Raw genomic sequence first — 13,916 nt, 5'->3', positions numbered from 1 at the left:
CTGCTTTGCTCTATAAAGCCTCTTGGTTTTCTTACTCCTTAATCTTCTTTGAACCAGACTTGGTCTCTGCTTCCCACACTCCACCACTGCTGCCTTATTTCTCCTCAATACCAACTCAAGCCCCACCTCCTCTCTAATGATCTGGTTACTGCAACAGAAGTAAAAACTTATCTCATAATTGGATGCAAATGTTTTATTGGAAGTAATGGTTCCTGTACTTATGTGTAACAACCGCAAGACCTAGAATATTGTTAGAATGTGAAGAATGTGGTGAAGAATGATGAATTAATTTATACTGATGCTAGGAAAACTGATTTAGCCACAGTAGATATCTCATAGCCAAAAATAATAGTATAGATATTTAGTCAATCATTTGATTAAAATGAGGGATTACCAAAAAAAATGGGAAATTCTAAAAGCATATAAATGCTTCAAACATTTTATATGAATATAAAGTATTGAATACACATCTATTCACCAATTATTTTTAATGTAGGTCCCAAATCTTTTAGTTAAATGATTAAAGTTCTGCAGTGTCTTGTTTGCATAAACTCCAATCTAATGTGTGAATTTCAGCTTGAGTTTCTTCAAAGATAGCTGGAATTTAAGACAGTTGCTAAGCAATGTAATGTAGCATGCCTCCAGATTTTTCTGATTTTCTCCCAAGTTTTGGCTTTTCTGCCTATACATTCAGCAGATTTTCTTTTCCTCTCATCTTCAAGTCTATCCTAAGCATTAAAGTTCATTTTCATGCAAGCATCCACACTTTGTCTTTCACACTCATATTTCATCTGAACAGACATACTTAAAATTCATAATTGCAAATGACAATGTTAACTGGAATAAATAAGTTCAGGAATGAACACAAATGATCTTTGGTAAATTCAACGCAAATGATACAAAAACACAGGCTTTTGATCCAAGACGTCAGGATGCAATGGGCCACCATCTGCATAATTTAGAGTTGACTAACTAAAGGTTCAGTTAAGGATTTTTTCCTATAAAATAAATACTCAACAAATATAAATTAATCACTTATTAGCTGAGCACTGTGACTATGGGTCTGCAGCTGTCAAAATGAAAGACATGTGAAAGGGGAGGATACAGGAATGAATGAACCGGAGTACCAGCATCAAAGGCATTACAGTTTCTCTGGCGGGTTGTGAGATCCTAAAAAATAGCACCAATAAACAAGCAAACAAATAAACAAACAAATATGTGAATGAATAAATGAATGAATGAATGAATGAATGACAGTCACTGGACTTAAGGCATAAAAAACTGCACACATAGTTGGAAGCTGAAGGAATTATTCCAAGACTGCTTCCTACCCTGTGCTTGGAACTCTTTTACTCTGGTTTGTTCCTTTTAAGTTCCAACCAAGTCCTTCTTACCAGTGCTGACTTCCTCTTCCATTTCTGCTACCACCCTAGGGAGGTGCAGTCATAATAAAGGCAATGTGAGTAATCAAGATGCCAACTATTATAATGTCTCTGACCCTAAAACAAGTCACACAAATATGAAGACAATAAGGTTCAGTATTTTCCCTAAGTTTCCTTAAAGGCTTAGAAGTAAAACAGGTGACACAATATAGGCAGGAAGCCACACAATCTGTTATCCACATGGATTTAAACAAAATAGGAAAAAGGATGGCCCAATGGGATGTGAATACCTAGGCCTACATTAATATTTTTGTACATTTGTAAAATTATTTAATTCATGAAAAATACTTCCCAAACTTCTTAGAACCTTCTCCTTACCACCGCTAGAACATAAGTGACTCTCCCTCTAATTATAGTTTACTTCTCTTTTGTAGGTATGTGCTTCCTCTTTTTCTTATCATAAGATCATTACCATGGAAAGGGACACTCATCACTTGAACAACTGGGATTTCCACCTATTCCATTCTGTGGCAGTTGACCTTCTATTCCATTTGGTCCAGCCTAACTATGTCTTAAGATCAATGAACTTTTGTGGTCACTTTGTCTGGTTTCCGCAAGGTGTCAGAGCTCTGTGATTTGTGAATTCATTGACTTTATATTTTCTGTTTCTACTAATATGATGTTTAATTTTATGGGTACACTTAACTGGGCCACAGGGTGCTCAGAAATACAGTCAAACACTATTCTGGATGTTTCTGTGAAAGTGCTTTACATGACATTAACATTAAAATAGGTAGACTGAGTAAAGCAAACTTCCCTCCTTAATGTTGTTGGGCCTCATCTAATCAGCGGAAGCATTTAATATAACAAAAAAGACCAACCTTTCCAAAGTAAAGAGGATTCCTTCTTGCCTGACAATCTTTAAACTGGAGCATTGGCCTTTTTCCTGCCTTAGGACTTGAATTGAAATCAGATATTTTTGGGTCTAGAGTCTACCAGCCTTTGGAGTAGAACTACACCATTGATTCTTCTTGTTCTGAGGCCTTCAGACTTATACTGGAACTATTACTATCTGCTGTCTTTGGTTTCCAGCTTTCCAACTCCCCCTGAAGATGTTAAGAGTTGCCAGCCTCCATCATGCGAGCTGATACCTTATAATAAATATCTCTCTCTCTCTCTCTCTCTCTCTCTATATATATATATATATGCATCCTATTGATTTCTCTGGAAAAGCCTTATCAATACAACAAAAAAGACTTTTTATAGTTCTGTTTTCAGAGGCAATATCTTCTCCCTCTTAATTCTTGCTCTGATTAATACTGCTTAGGTAATAAATTGTCTACTCCTATTTCCCTTAGCCTCTTCAGACCACCAATGTCAGAGTTGAACTGACTTTTTCAGTTTGGTTTTCTTTTTACCCCAATAGTGACTCTCCAAATGCCTGCCTATATTTTATGCACTGAAATTTAGGAGCACTTCTCATTGTTCCCAGGTACTTAGTCTAGATTACTGGATCAACACATCCTAACCATGATAAGCACTCAAGCTCCTACATATATGATTTTAAAAATATTACATATGGTTAATTAAAGGAAAAAAATGAGGGATATTTACTCTTTAAACATTCTCCTATCCTACACACACACACACACACACACACACACAAGCACACACATACATGCACACGAAACTTTGAAATGATTCAACATCAAGTCAGCAAGGAGTCTAAAATATTATGCATAACATAATATGTAAACATTATGAGTGACTTTATAAAATAAGCTTTCATTGGAATTATTTGGAATTATTTAGAATGTTCAGAAAATTGTTTTTAAGTTCAGCATTTTATGCCACAGATGATGTGAGAAGATGTAGCTTTTATAATTAAAAAAAATGACAATCCATAAAAAATTTGGAAAATGGCCACTTAACCACTTTTATCTGGCATGTTAGGGCACCTCACATTAAATGGAAGGCCCATTGTCTGACTCCATCAGTCAAAGCAGATGAGAACCAAAACCCCCATACCTCAATGAAGTGCGGATATGAACAGCAGCTAATTAGGATTACAGAAGTTCTGACGAACTAGAAAGTAATGAGAACAAGAGTGAAAAACTCTGGAAAATGCTGGAGTTTCCTACACAGAGACTTGCCTTCCCCAGCTCTAACAGAACTTATGTTGGTACACCATATAGACTGATCTATCCTAAAATCCCAACCCTAATTTCAAGAAAAACAAGGTTTAAAGACTCCATGCTTTTGAATATACTGTGGTTCAGTATCTAACACCTACCTTTATATGGGCCTTGAATATTTTTTTAGTCTCCTGTGTATGTTTGGATCAGCAAGAAGATTCACAAGTCACAACTCAATATTCCTGGCACCTCTAACTTTGTCGTAGAGAAGGAAGTGAAACATCAAAAAGCTCAGCTCATGATTAGCACTGAATGAATTTGCCATACCTTATGTTCTCTTTGTGAAGTGAGAAAGTTTACCAGAGCCGATGAGACACGGAGAACACTGTAAGAAAAAACAAAGATTATATGATGAAAAAATAAAGCAATATTTCCAGTATTTATAATTAAAAACAGATGAACTTAGCATTCCATGGAATTAAACATGAAAATACAGCTGCTGAGAAGCACAAACAATATCTCATAAATCCAGGGTTTATTTGAAATACCCAAGATCCATTTAAATATTATGCCTTATTTTTTCTTATTGGAAGAACATCGTATGAATACAATTCTACGTCATTTTCAACATGGGATTCACGAAATATTCACTGAAAGTCTATTATATGCTAGGTACTGTGTTAAGTACTGTGTGTGAAAGGATATATTGAATAGGGCACTAATCTGCATGATGCTAAGAGTCCACAAGAGAGAGACATGCAAACAATATACTCTGATAGGCTCAAATACATGGTTTTAAAGAGATTATGGAAACAAGGAGATTGAAATATTCACTTAGATTGAAATATTCACTTAGATATATCAATGATCACATCTCAAAGTCAAGAATCATCAGTAGGAATTTGCCAGGAAAATAAAGTTACAGCAAGCATTTCAAGCAGAAAGAATATTATTTAAATAGGCATGGGGGCATTCAATATTATGATATATTCAGATAAATACAAATAGTTTAGTGTGGATAGACTGGTTGATATGAATTACAAAGATTCACAGATGACCAAAGAAAATTGGAGAGGCCAGAATGTGAAGGGCCTTGAATTCCATGTAGGGATTCTGGCTTTTATCTTGGAAGTATCCACTAAAGATTAAGCAAAGGAATCATAATGTAAATCAGATTTATGTTTCACACTAGCTGTAACACTGGCTGTAACATAGAAAATGGACAGGATATTTAAATACGAGACACCTGTGTTTGATCAGGTGAAACTATCCATTTAATCATACTTCTTTACCAATACTTCTTAATAAAGATAACTGCCAGGCACTTTGCATATATTAACTCATTAAATTCCCTTAAGAGTTGCATGAGTTAATTACCATTATCCCACTCCTACATAAGGAAAGTGAGGTATAGAAAGTTAAAGGAGATATTAAGAAAAGTGTACATAAAGTAGGAATGATTTTAACTTCTGTTGTATTTTTTAGACTGACAAAAATCAAATAGAAAATATTCATATTTATCAGCTTTTATGTAAGCTGTCTAGAATTAATCTGTCTTTGTAAGACCACACTTACAAGCAAAATCTTGATTTTATTCAATACACTTAGTCAAAAGGTTTTCTTTGTTAGTGTATTTTATTCCTAATAATTTCATAAAAATAATCCAGTGTGGATATTTAAGCTATACATATACAATTCACATACCTAGATGCACAAGTATATATTTGTGAATATCACTGACCCACCATTACCTCCACCAATGCTAGTAACTATCAGATAAAACTTGTAATGTTCTGTGTTACATAGGAATGGTAGGGGTGGGAAAGAGATCAAGAGGGAAATTCAGTACTTGCTATTTTAAATATAAACCTAATAACCCTTTCTGACTCTTTGGCAATGTTGTTGTTCCATTAAAACACTATTTTTAAAAACTTGGATTATTGGAAACAAATTCTTATTTAAACTTTGAGTGACATCCCACATTCGTACTTTTTAAAATTTCTTTTCTTATTAAAATATCTAAATCAAAATGTACTTCTCATTCTTACCATTTTTAAAAATTTAGGTGCAAAATGAAATTCTAGTACTGCCTTAAAAACTGATATTCAAAAAAATTAACATGAAATTGCTAAGTAATGCACAAATTAACACAAATCAGAGTTCATTACATGGCATTAGCAGCTAATTTATTGAAATCATTATGTCTGCTGTTAGAGAGAGCCATATGCCAACTCCAGAAATAACAAGCATTCAGAATCAGGGTCATTGCCTTCATATTTGCATATGTGATACATTAATTGATCTCATGTGCATATTAAAATTAAAACTGCATTTTTCTTGAATATTCCCTAAGAAGTTTGGAGAGCATTATGTTATTAAGGCAAATGTTTATTTCTAGATAATTTCTTTTGCATATGTAAATTTACTCATACAAATCATTATTAGTTACATGTTTCCTTATTTTTCTTATAGTTCAAGTATGATTTCTTCTTCTTTTTACAAATGTGTTATTTTACGCTTTTATACTTCTATCTTTACCCTATATGCAGTAAAACGTGTAACAATTCAACAGCCAATTCTGAGATACATATTTACCTTAAAGTAGAAGGAAATAAATTATTATTATGGGTTTAAAAATTTAAATTGCTCTAAAATAAACAAATTAGAGAATATATTTTTTATAGTTTCTCTGAAGGATTTTTTTAAATTTTTTTAACGTTTTTTATTTATTTTTGAGACAGAGAGAGACAGAGCATGAACGGGGGAGGGGCTGAGAGAGAGGGAGACACAGAATCCGAAGCAGGCTCCAGGCTCCGAGCCATCAGCCCAGAGCCCGACGCGGGGCTCGAACTCATGGACCTCGAGATCATGACCTGAGCTGTAGTCGGACCTTAACCAACTGAGCCACCCAGCGCCCCTCTGAAGGATTTTTTTAAAGTTTTTATTTAAATTCCAGTTAGTGGGGTGCCTGGGTGTCTCAGTCAGGTATCCAACTCTTCATTTCAGCTCAGGTCATGATCTCACAGTTCATGAGTTCGAGCCCCACATTAGGCTTTGTGCTAACAGTGCCGAGACTGCTTGGGATTCTCTCTCTCCTCTCTCTTCCCCATCCCCATTCTTTCTCTCCCTCTCAAAATAAAGAAATAAACTTTTAAAAAAGTAAATTCCAATGAGTTAACAGAGTAAAATATTAGTTTCATGTGTATAATATAGTGATTCAACACTTCCATACAGTATCCGGTGCTCATCACAAGTGCAGTTCTTCTTTATTGCCATCACCTATCTAACCCACCTCCCTAACTATTTCCCTGCTAGTAACCATCCGTTTGTTCTCTATAGGTAAGAGTCTGTTTCTTGGTTTGCCTGTCTCTTTTTTGCCCCTTCGCTCATTTCTTTGTTTCTTAAATTCCACATGATGGGAATCATATGGCATTTGTCTTTCTTTGACTTACTTCACATAGCACAATACTCTAGCTCCATCCATGTCATTGCAAATAGCAAGATCTCATTCTTTTTATGGCTAAGTAATGTTCCATTATATATAATGTATATATATTATATATATTGTATTATATACAATATATATTGTATTATATAATATACATATTATATATATATATATGACCTCTTCTTTATCCATTTGTCAGGCAATGGACACTTGGGCTATTATAAATAATGCTGCTATAAACATTGGGGTGCATGTATCCCTTTGAATTAGTATTTTTGTATTCTTTGGATAAATACCTAGTAGTACAATTGCTGAGTCATAGGGTAGTTCTATTTTTAACTTTTTGAGGAAACTTTATACTGTTTTCCAAAGTGGCTGCACCAGTTTGCATTCCCTCCAACACTACAAGAGGGTTCCCCTTTCTCCAAGTCCTTGCCAGCACCTGTTGTTTCTTGTGTTGTTGATTTTAGCCATTCTGACGGGTGTGAGGTGGTATTTCATTGTAGTTTTCATTTGTATTTCCCTGATGATCAGTGAGGTTATCTTTTCATGTGTCTGTTGGCCATATGTATGTCTTTGGAAAATTGTCTGTTCATGACTTCTGACCCTTCTATAATTGGATTATTCTTTGGGTGTTGAGTTTTATGTTTTATATATATTTGGGATGCTAAACCTTTATTGTATATGTCATTTTCAAATATCTTTTCCCATTCTGTAGGTTGTCTTTTAGTTTTGTTGATTATTTCCTTTGCTGTGCAGAAGTTTTTATTTTGATGAGGTCCCAAGAGTATATTCTTGCTTTTGTTTACCTTGTCTCAGGAGACAGATCTAGAAATAAGTTGCTATGGCCAATGTCAAAAAGGTTACTACCTATGTTCTCCTTTAGGATTTTTATGGTTTCATGCCTCACATTTAGATCTTTCATCCATTTGGAATTTCTTTTTTTGTATAGTATAATAAAGTGGCCAAGTTTCATTCTTTCACATGTTGCTGTCCACTTTTCCCAATACCATTTGTTAAAGTGACTATCTTTTTTCCACTGGATATTCTTTCCTGCTTTGTCAAAGATTAATTGACCATATAGTTGTGGGTTCATTTCTGGACTTTCTATTCTGCTCTATTGATCTATGTGCCTATTTTTGTGCTAGTACCATACTGTTTTGATTACTAGAGCTTTGTAATATAACTTGTCCGAAATTGTCATGCCTCCATCTTTGCTTTGCTTTTCAAGATCGCATGGTGATTCAAGGTCTTTTGTGTTTCCATGGAAATTTTTGAATTGTTTGTTCTAGCTCTGTGAAAAATGCTGTTGGTATTTGACAGGGATTGCATTAAATGGGTAGATTGCTTTGGGTAATATATACATTTTAATAATATTTCTTCTTCCAACCCATGAGCATGGAATGTCTTTCCATTTTTTTGTGATATCTTCAATTCCTTTAATCAGTGTTTTATAGTTTTCAGAGTACAGATCTTTTATTTCTTTGTTTAGGTTTATTCCTAGGTGTCTCATGGTTTTTGGTGCAATTATAAATGGGATTGATTCCTTAATTTGTCTTTCTGCTGGGTCATTATTGGTGTATAGAAATGCAACAGATTTATATATATATTGATTTTGTGTCCTGTGATTTACTGAATTTGTGTATCAGTTCTAGCAATTTTTTGGTAGAGCCTTTCAGGTTTTCTATATAGAATATCATGTTATCTGCAAATAGTGAAAGTTTTACTTCCTCCTTGTCAATTTGGATGTCTTTTATTTCTTTTTGTTGTCTGATTGCTATGGCGAGGACTTCCAATACTATGTTAAATAACAGTGCAGAGAGTAATGTCATTAAAGAGAAATTTAAAACTAGTGTCACTTAGGTTACTCATTTGATGATTTCATTATAAATTTCACACTTTATAATATGTAGAACACCCACAACAGATATCATATTAAGTCTTAAAATTACAAATTACACATAGGACTAACTTTCATACTGAATTTGAACCCCAAAACATGAGGTAAACTGAAATATTACCTTGTGGTATACAGACTTCAACAGTCCAATATGTAATTCCCTCTCTCACACACACATGCGAATGTTATGAATATGAATGGTAAATATTTCATTATATAGCTTGCTTACCATTTATCTTTTGTGATGTTGAATTATATTGATAAGCTATGCAATTGGTAAATTGGGGGGAGATGAATTTATGTATTTCAATGACAGGAAAGTGGCACTTATACCACAATACAACATATCTCTCTGAAACAGTTTCAGGGTAGCCTATAGAAAACCAGTGCCGGGATGTCTGCGTGGCTCAGTTGGTTAAGTGTCCTACTTAGGCTCGGGTCATGATCTCACAGCTCCTGAGTTTGAGCCCCACATCAGGCTCTGTGCTGACAGCTCAGCCTGCTTCAGACTGCTTCAGACTCTGTGTCTCCCTCTCTTCCTGCCCCTCCCCTGCTCATGCTCTGTCTCTGTCTCTGTCTCTCTCTCTCAAAAATAAATAAACATGAAAGAAAGAAAGAAAGAAAGAAAGAAAGAAAGAAAGAAAGAAAGAAAAAACCAGTGCCTATTTCCCCATTTCTAAAAAATAAAAATAAAAATGTCTAACTTGAAGTATTACTCTAGGAAGACTGCTGCAGAATGCGTGTATATGTATGTGTTTATGTATCTCTGTGTGCATCTATCTGTTCAGAGGCTGCCTGATATAAATATTGCATGAGAAATTAGGGAAGAAAATTAATTAAGCAATTAAAAAGTAAAGATATCCACAAATGTGAAAAAGTATTTCCCATACACATAGGCGATAAAACGTTGAAATAAACCTATATATTTTAGGGATAAAAGCTTCAGGAATTAAAGTTGTTTTTAATCAAAAATAGAAAAGACTGGGTACAGTTTTATTGAGCTTGACCCTAGAGATAGAAAATAGTCATTGTACAGCATCTTATAAAAAATACGTTATCTTAAGATTACAGAATACACAGATGATATTATATTGATTGATAGAGAAGATACAGACAAGTAGGTATTGTTTAATGAAGAAGCAACCTTCTTAATTGTAGAAACACAGATACATATAATAGAAAGCACACATCCCCGTTAGAAAGCCCGAATTCAAAGAGTAATTTATTTACTCAGAATATCAGTTTAGTCTAAAATAATGCAGTTAAACTTAGTCTCTAAATTCATCTCCTGTTATTGAATTCTATGACTAAAGCCCACTATATCTATAACGAAAAGTGAAAATTCATGACTAGAGTTGCAAGTGATCATATAAGGACATAAACTTATGTTTGGATTAGTTACATGAAAGATCAAAGGATTGCCCATTCCTTTCTTTCATGTACTTTCTTGCTGCCTCCTCCAACATGGTCATTTGCTAATCTAATAGGACAAAGTCCTGTTCACTAATTGGGCTATATTGCTTAATAAGGAATCATGCTTATGAATGTGGGCCTTTTCTTCTGCTTATTCTTATGTTTTAAGATAAGAAAGCTGAGCCTTGTAGCCCATTCAACTTTTTTTTCTCTTTCTTTCTTTCTTTTTTTTTGTTAAAGACCACTCAAATGCTTGACAGATTTCACCATGTGGGATTTTGGTGAATATGTGAGAAAGAGATTAGAACTGCATGAAAATTTTGTTCCCTGTTGGTCTTTAGGTTATAAATGCTGTGTGCTCCAATCTATTTTGGGCCAGTAAACCCTTGTGATAGCCAGCAATGATGCAGCCACAGAGGTAATATTTAATTTCCTGTGTACTACTCTTTCTAGTAGATCAACATCCTTCAAATTCTCATGGGTGGAAGTGACTGTCAAGAAAGGATTCAGAAACATTTTGCCCCCCAGTTTTGCAACATCTTCCTTTTAACAAAACCTCCTCTTCACTTATTATACAGCTAAGTAGCTCTTATTTCATCTGGCTAGCAAACCAACCTAGTCACTACCCTGTGACTACAGGGTTTAGCAGGGGAACCAGTTTTGGTGCAGTCACAGCGCACCTAGCCATATTCATTTGTTCATGGTAGGCATGTGACTCAAGGTAGGTCAGGGTCCTTCCCAATAAGCAAGAGCTCTCCTCCAGGGCCACTCTATAAGGTAGACATAACTCTGTGAACCAAGTGGCAAGTTCACTTTCTACATAAGACAAGGCTGTATCCAATTTGAGAGTTGAACACGTGAGAGTCACTCAGAGAGAGTAAATGTCTTAGAAGCACTGGGTGGAGTACAATCCCCAGAAGCATACTGGGGTCTTCTCTTCTTTTCATTAAGTAAACTACACCAATATCCTTTTACTACATTCCTTTTTAATTTAAATAAATTCAAATTGTGTTTTTGAAACTTGTATCCAAATGAATCATATTTCATCTGCCAAGTATTTGAATATTTCCCCATAATTTAAAAGTTTTTGAAAAATATTTATCAGTCATTTCATTATTTAACTTACCTTTCATATCCTGTAGTCTTTTTTTTCAAGTTTTGACACTTAAGATTTTTCTTAATTTAATAAATTACAAAGATTTTTAAGGGTGACATACAAGTAATTAACTATTTTTCAGCTATACATATTGAAATTATATTTTCTCAGCCTGCCAGTTATTTTTTAATTTGTCTTTGAAAATATAATATTATTTAAAGATTTGTGGTTTTCAGATCTACAAAAATGTTTTTTTCTTTGAATTCTTTCTCACTCTTTTAGTTTATCTTTGGTGATTTGTATAAATACTGTAGAAAGGAGAACTTAGCTCTTTTCATATATACATATATATGGGAATACTTCTTTGGTATGGACTTTAAATGTTGCTTTTCTTTATGAAATAACATTTAAAAATTCTTACAGGCTTCTAGTTCCAGTTATTAGAGTCAGAAATTTCATTAAATTCTTCTCTATCTCAAAAATCCATGGAGTGTTCAGGGAAGAAATATGAAAGTGAATAAATCTGCAGAGCTTCTGAGAATGACAACAGAGAAACATCAGCAGTCAAAAGATTAGAATGAATTTCTGGAAGACAGAAGACTGATGGGAGCACCTTGATGGATATATTAGAATAAAAAGAGCCATCGCTCAGTATATTCAACAGAAATGCTGCAGTGGAACTAGCAGCAATTTTGCACAGTGCAGCTCCCTAGAGTCAGGAGCTAAGGAAGAGAAGGCGTAGGAGGAAGGGCAGAAATCATGATGACTGATGGAGAATCAAACTGAAAGACATGTGCATGTTCAGGCCACCCCCATTCCTGTGCATTAGGAAGTGACATTTGCTTCAATGCCAGATATAGATTGAGTGATATGTTGAGGGAGACCCACAGCTCCCAGATTGAGGGTTTGTTCACATTAGTCATACTGGCCTTGTTTTGGTATTTGAATGTGTCTGAATTCTTAGCTATATGCCTGCTTCATACTTAAAACCCAGAAATATCACAGTAACACCTCAAAATACCACACACACACACACACACACACACACACACACACACATTGTATACCTCTCCCTCATTCAAGGAACAGACCTATTACAGCAGAGGAAACCCCTGCTAGCCACATAGTTAATCTACCAGATCCTTTATTTTATGTTTATCAGTGACCAATTAAGAATCTGTTGCTATCCTAGAAATTCAATAGTTATAAAAAAAAGAGTAAAGATGAACAAATGACACAACTAAACCTGAAGGAAAAACAATAAAATTCAGATTAGAGAAAAGGATACAATCAAATAATAAACTACTTCTAATTAATATGTCTAGAGAGTTTAGATAAGATATTGTTTCAATGCAACATAAACAGCCTGTTATGAACTGGAGTAATAGTTATCTAAAACCATATTTAAAATGTGGTTATTGAAAACTGAATCCAATAAAGTATTTGAAATGAAAATTTAGAAATTATTTCAGAACACAAATGACAAATGACAAATAGATAAAAAATGGTAGAGAGGATATTGGCAATCCATATTTCCATATTCTTCCACTGGAAGAATCATGAAATATTTAAAAACTAGAAAAAATGAAAAAACGGAGGGAACAAATTATCAAAGAAATCAAAGAAAGGAAAATTTCCAGAGGTAAAGACGAAGATATATGTCTTCAGATCAGAAGTTCTCACTTAGTATCAAGAAGGTTGAGAGGAGGTTCGGAAGATGGTGGCGTAGGAGGGCGCTGGGCTTACCTCGTCCTGCTGATCACTTAGTTCCACCCACATCTGCCTAAATAACCCAGAAAACCGCCAGAAGACTAGCAGAACAGACTCCATGGAGCCAAGTGTAGACAAGAGGCCCATGGAAGAGGGTAGTAAGGGTGGAGAGGCAGTGCTTGCTACACGGACTGGTGGGAGGGAGCGGGGTGGCGGAGGGGTAGCCCAAGCGGCAAGGTGGAATCCCAGAGTCTGGCTTGCAAAAGCAGAGGGCTGGACCGGGTGAGTTCTGACAGCCTGGAATGTTATAAGTCAACAGCTCTGCTTGGAGAGTGGAAGGGTGAGAGGACACCGAGAGGGAGAGGTGTTGAACCCTGGAAAAGAGAGCTCAGCTCGGCCAGAGCCATCTCCCTCTCCCATCCCCAAGCCGAAATCCCAAAGGGAACCAGTTTCCATCACCCAACTTGCTTGCACCGCACAAACACCCAACACTGTGCTTCTGTGGATCCATCCCTCCGAGTGGCTGGCCTCCCTCCAGGTGCTGCAGGACCCCTCCCGCAGGGGACCACCTATAGCAAAGTGAGCTAAGCCTGCCCCTCCTGTCCCTGTGCACCTTGCGGATCCACCCTGTTTAATACGCTATTGGCCAGATCTCATAGAAGCAGCACCACAAGCCTGGCAGGGTGCAAGTAGCCCAGACAGGGGCCACAGCACTCCACAGGGGCCCAGCACTCCTGCCGCTGGGAGAGGGGAAGATAAGGTACACACCAATCTGACTGTGGCCCCAGAAGTGGGCTGGGGACAGACATCAGGTCTGACTGTGGCCCCGCCC

The 13,916-nt window shown here is 35.8% G+C and overlaps 1 long non-coding RNA gene across 2 annotated transcripts in view; it reads right to left on the bottom strand.

The window, feature by feature from the left end:
* LOC132692484 (uncharacterized) overlaps window positions 1–13,916 on the bottom strand; it is a 361,771-nt gene that overhangs the window by 309,326 nt on the left and 38,529 nt on the right. The window contains exons 3-4 of one of the 2 annotated variants that reach the window (XR_009616378.3): window positions 3,845–3,902; window positions 3,410–3,467 (exon numbers count right to left, since the gene is read on the bottom strand). This is a non-coding gene — a long non-coding RNA (uncharacterized LOC132692484). Of the gene's footprint in view, window positions 1–3,409; window positions 3,468–3,844; window positions 3,903–13,916 lie in introns of those variants that run through there. The other variant, XR_009616381.3, reaches the window with a different exon arrangement.

Source organism: Panthera onca, chromosome B1 (assembly GCF_046562875.1).
Source record: "Panthera onca isolate mPanOnc1 chromosome B1, mPanOnc1 haplotype 2, whole genome shotgun sequence".
In the NCBI taxonomy this organism is placed as follows: domain Eukaryota; kingdom Metazoa; phylum Chordata; class Mammalia; order Carnivora; family Felidae; genus Panthera; species Panthera onca.
Note: the sequence above shows the minus strand (reverse complement) of the source record. Positions and strands in the feature narration are given on the sequence as shown.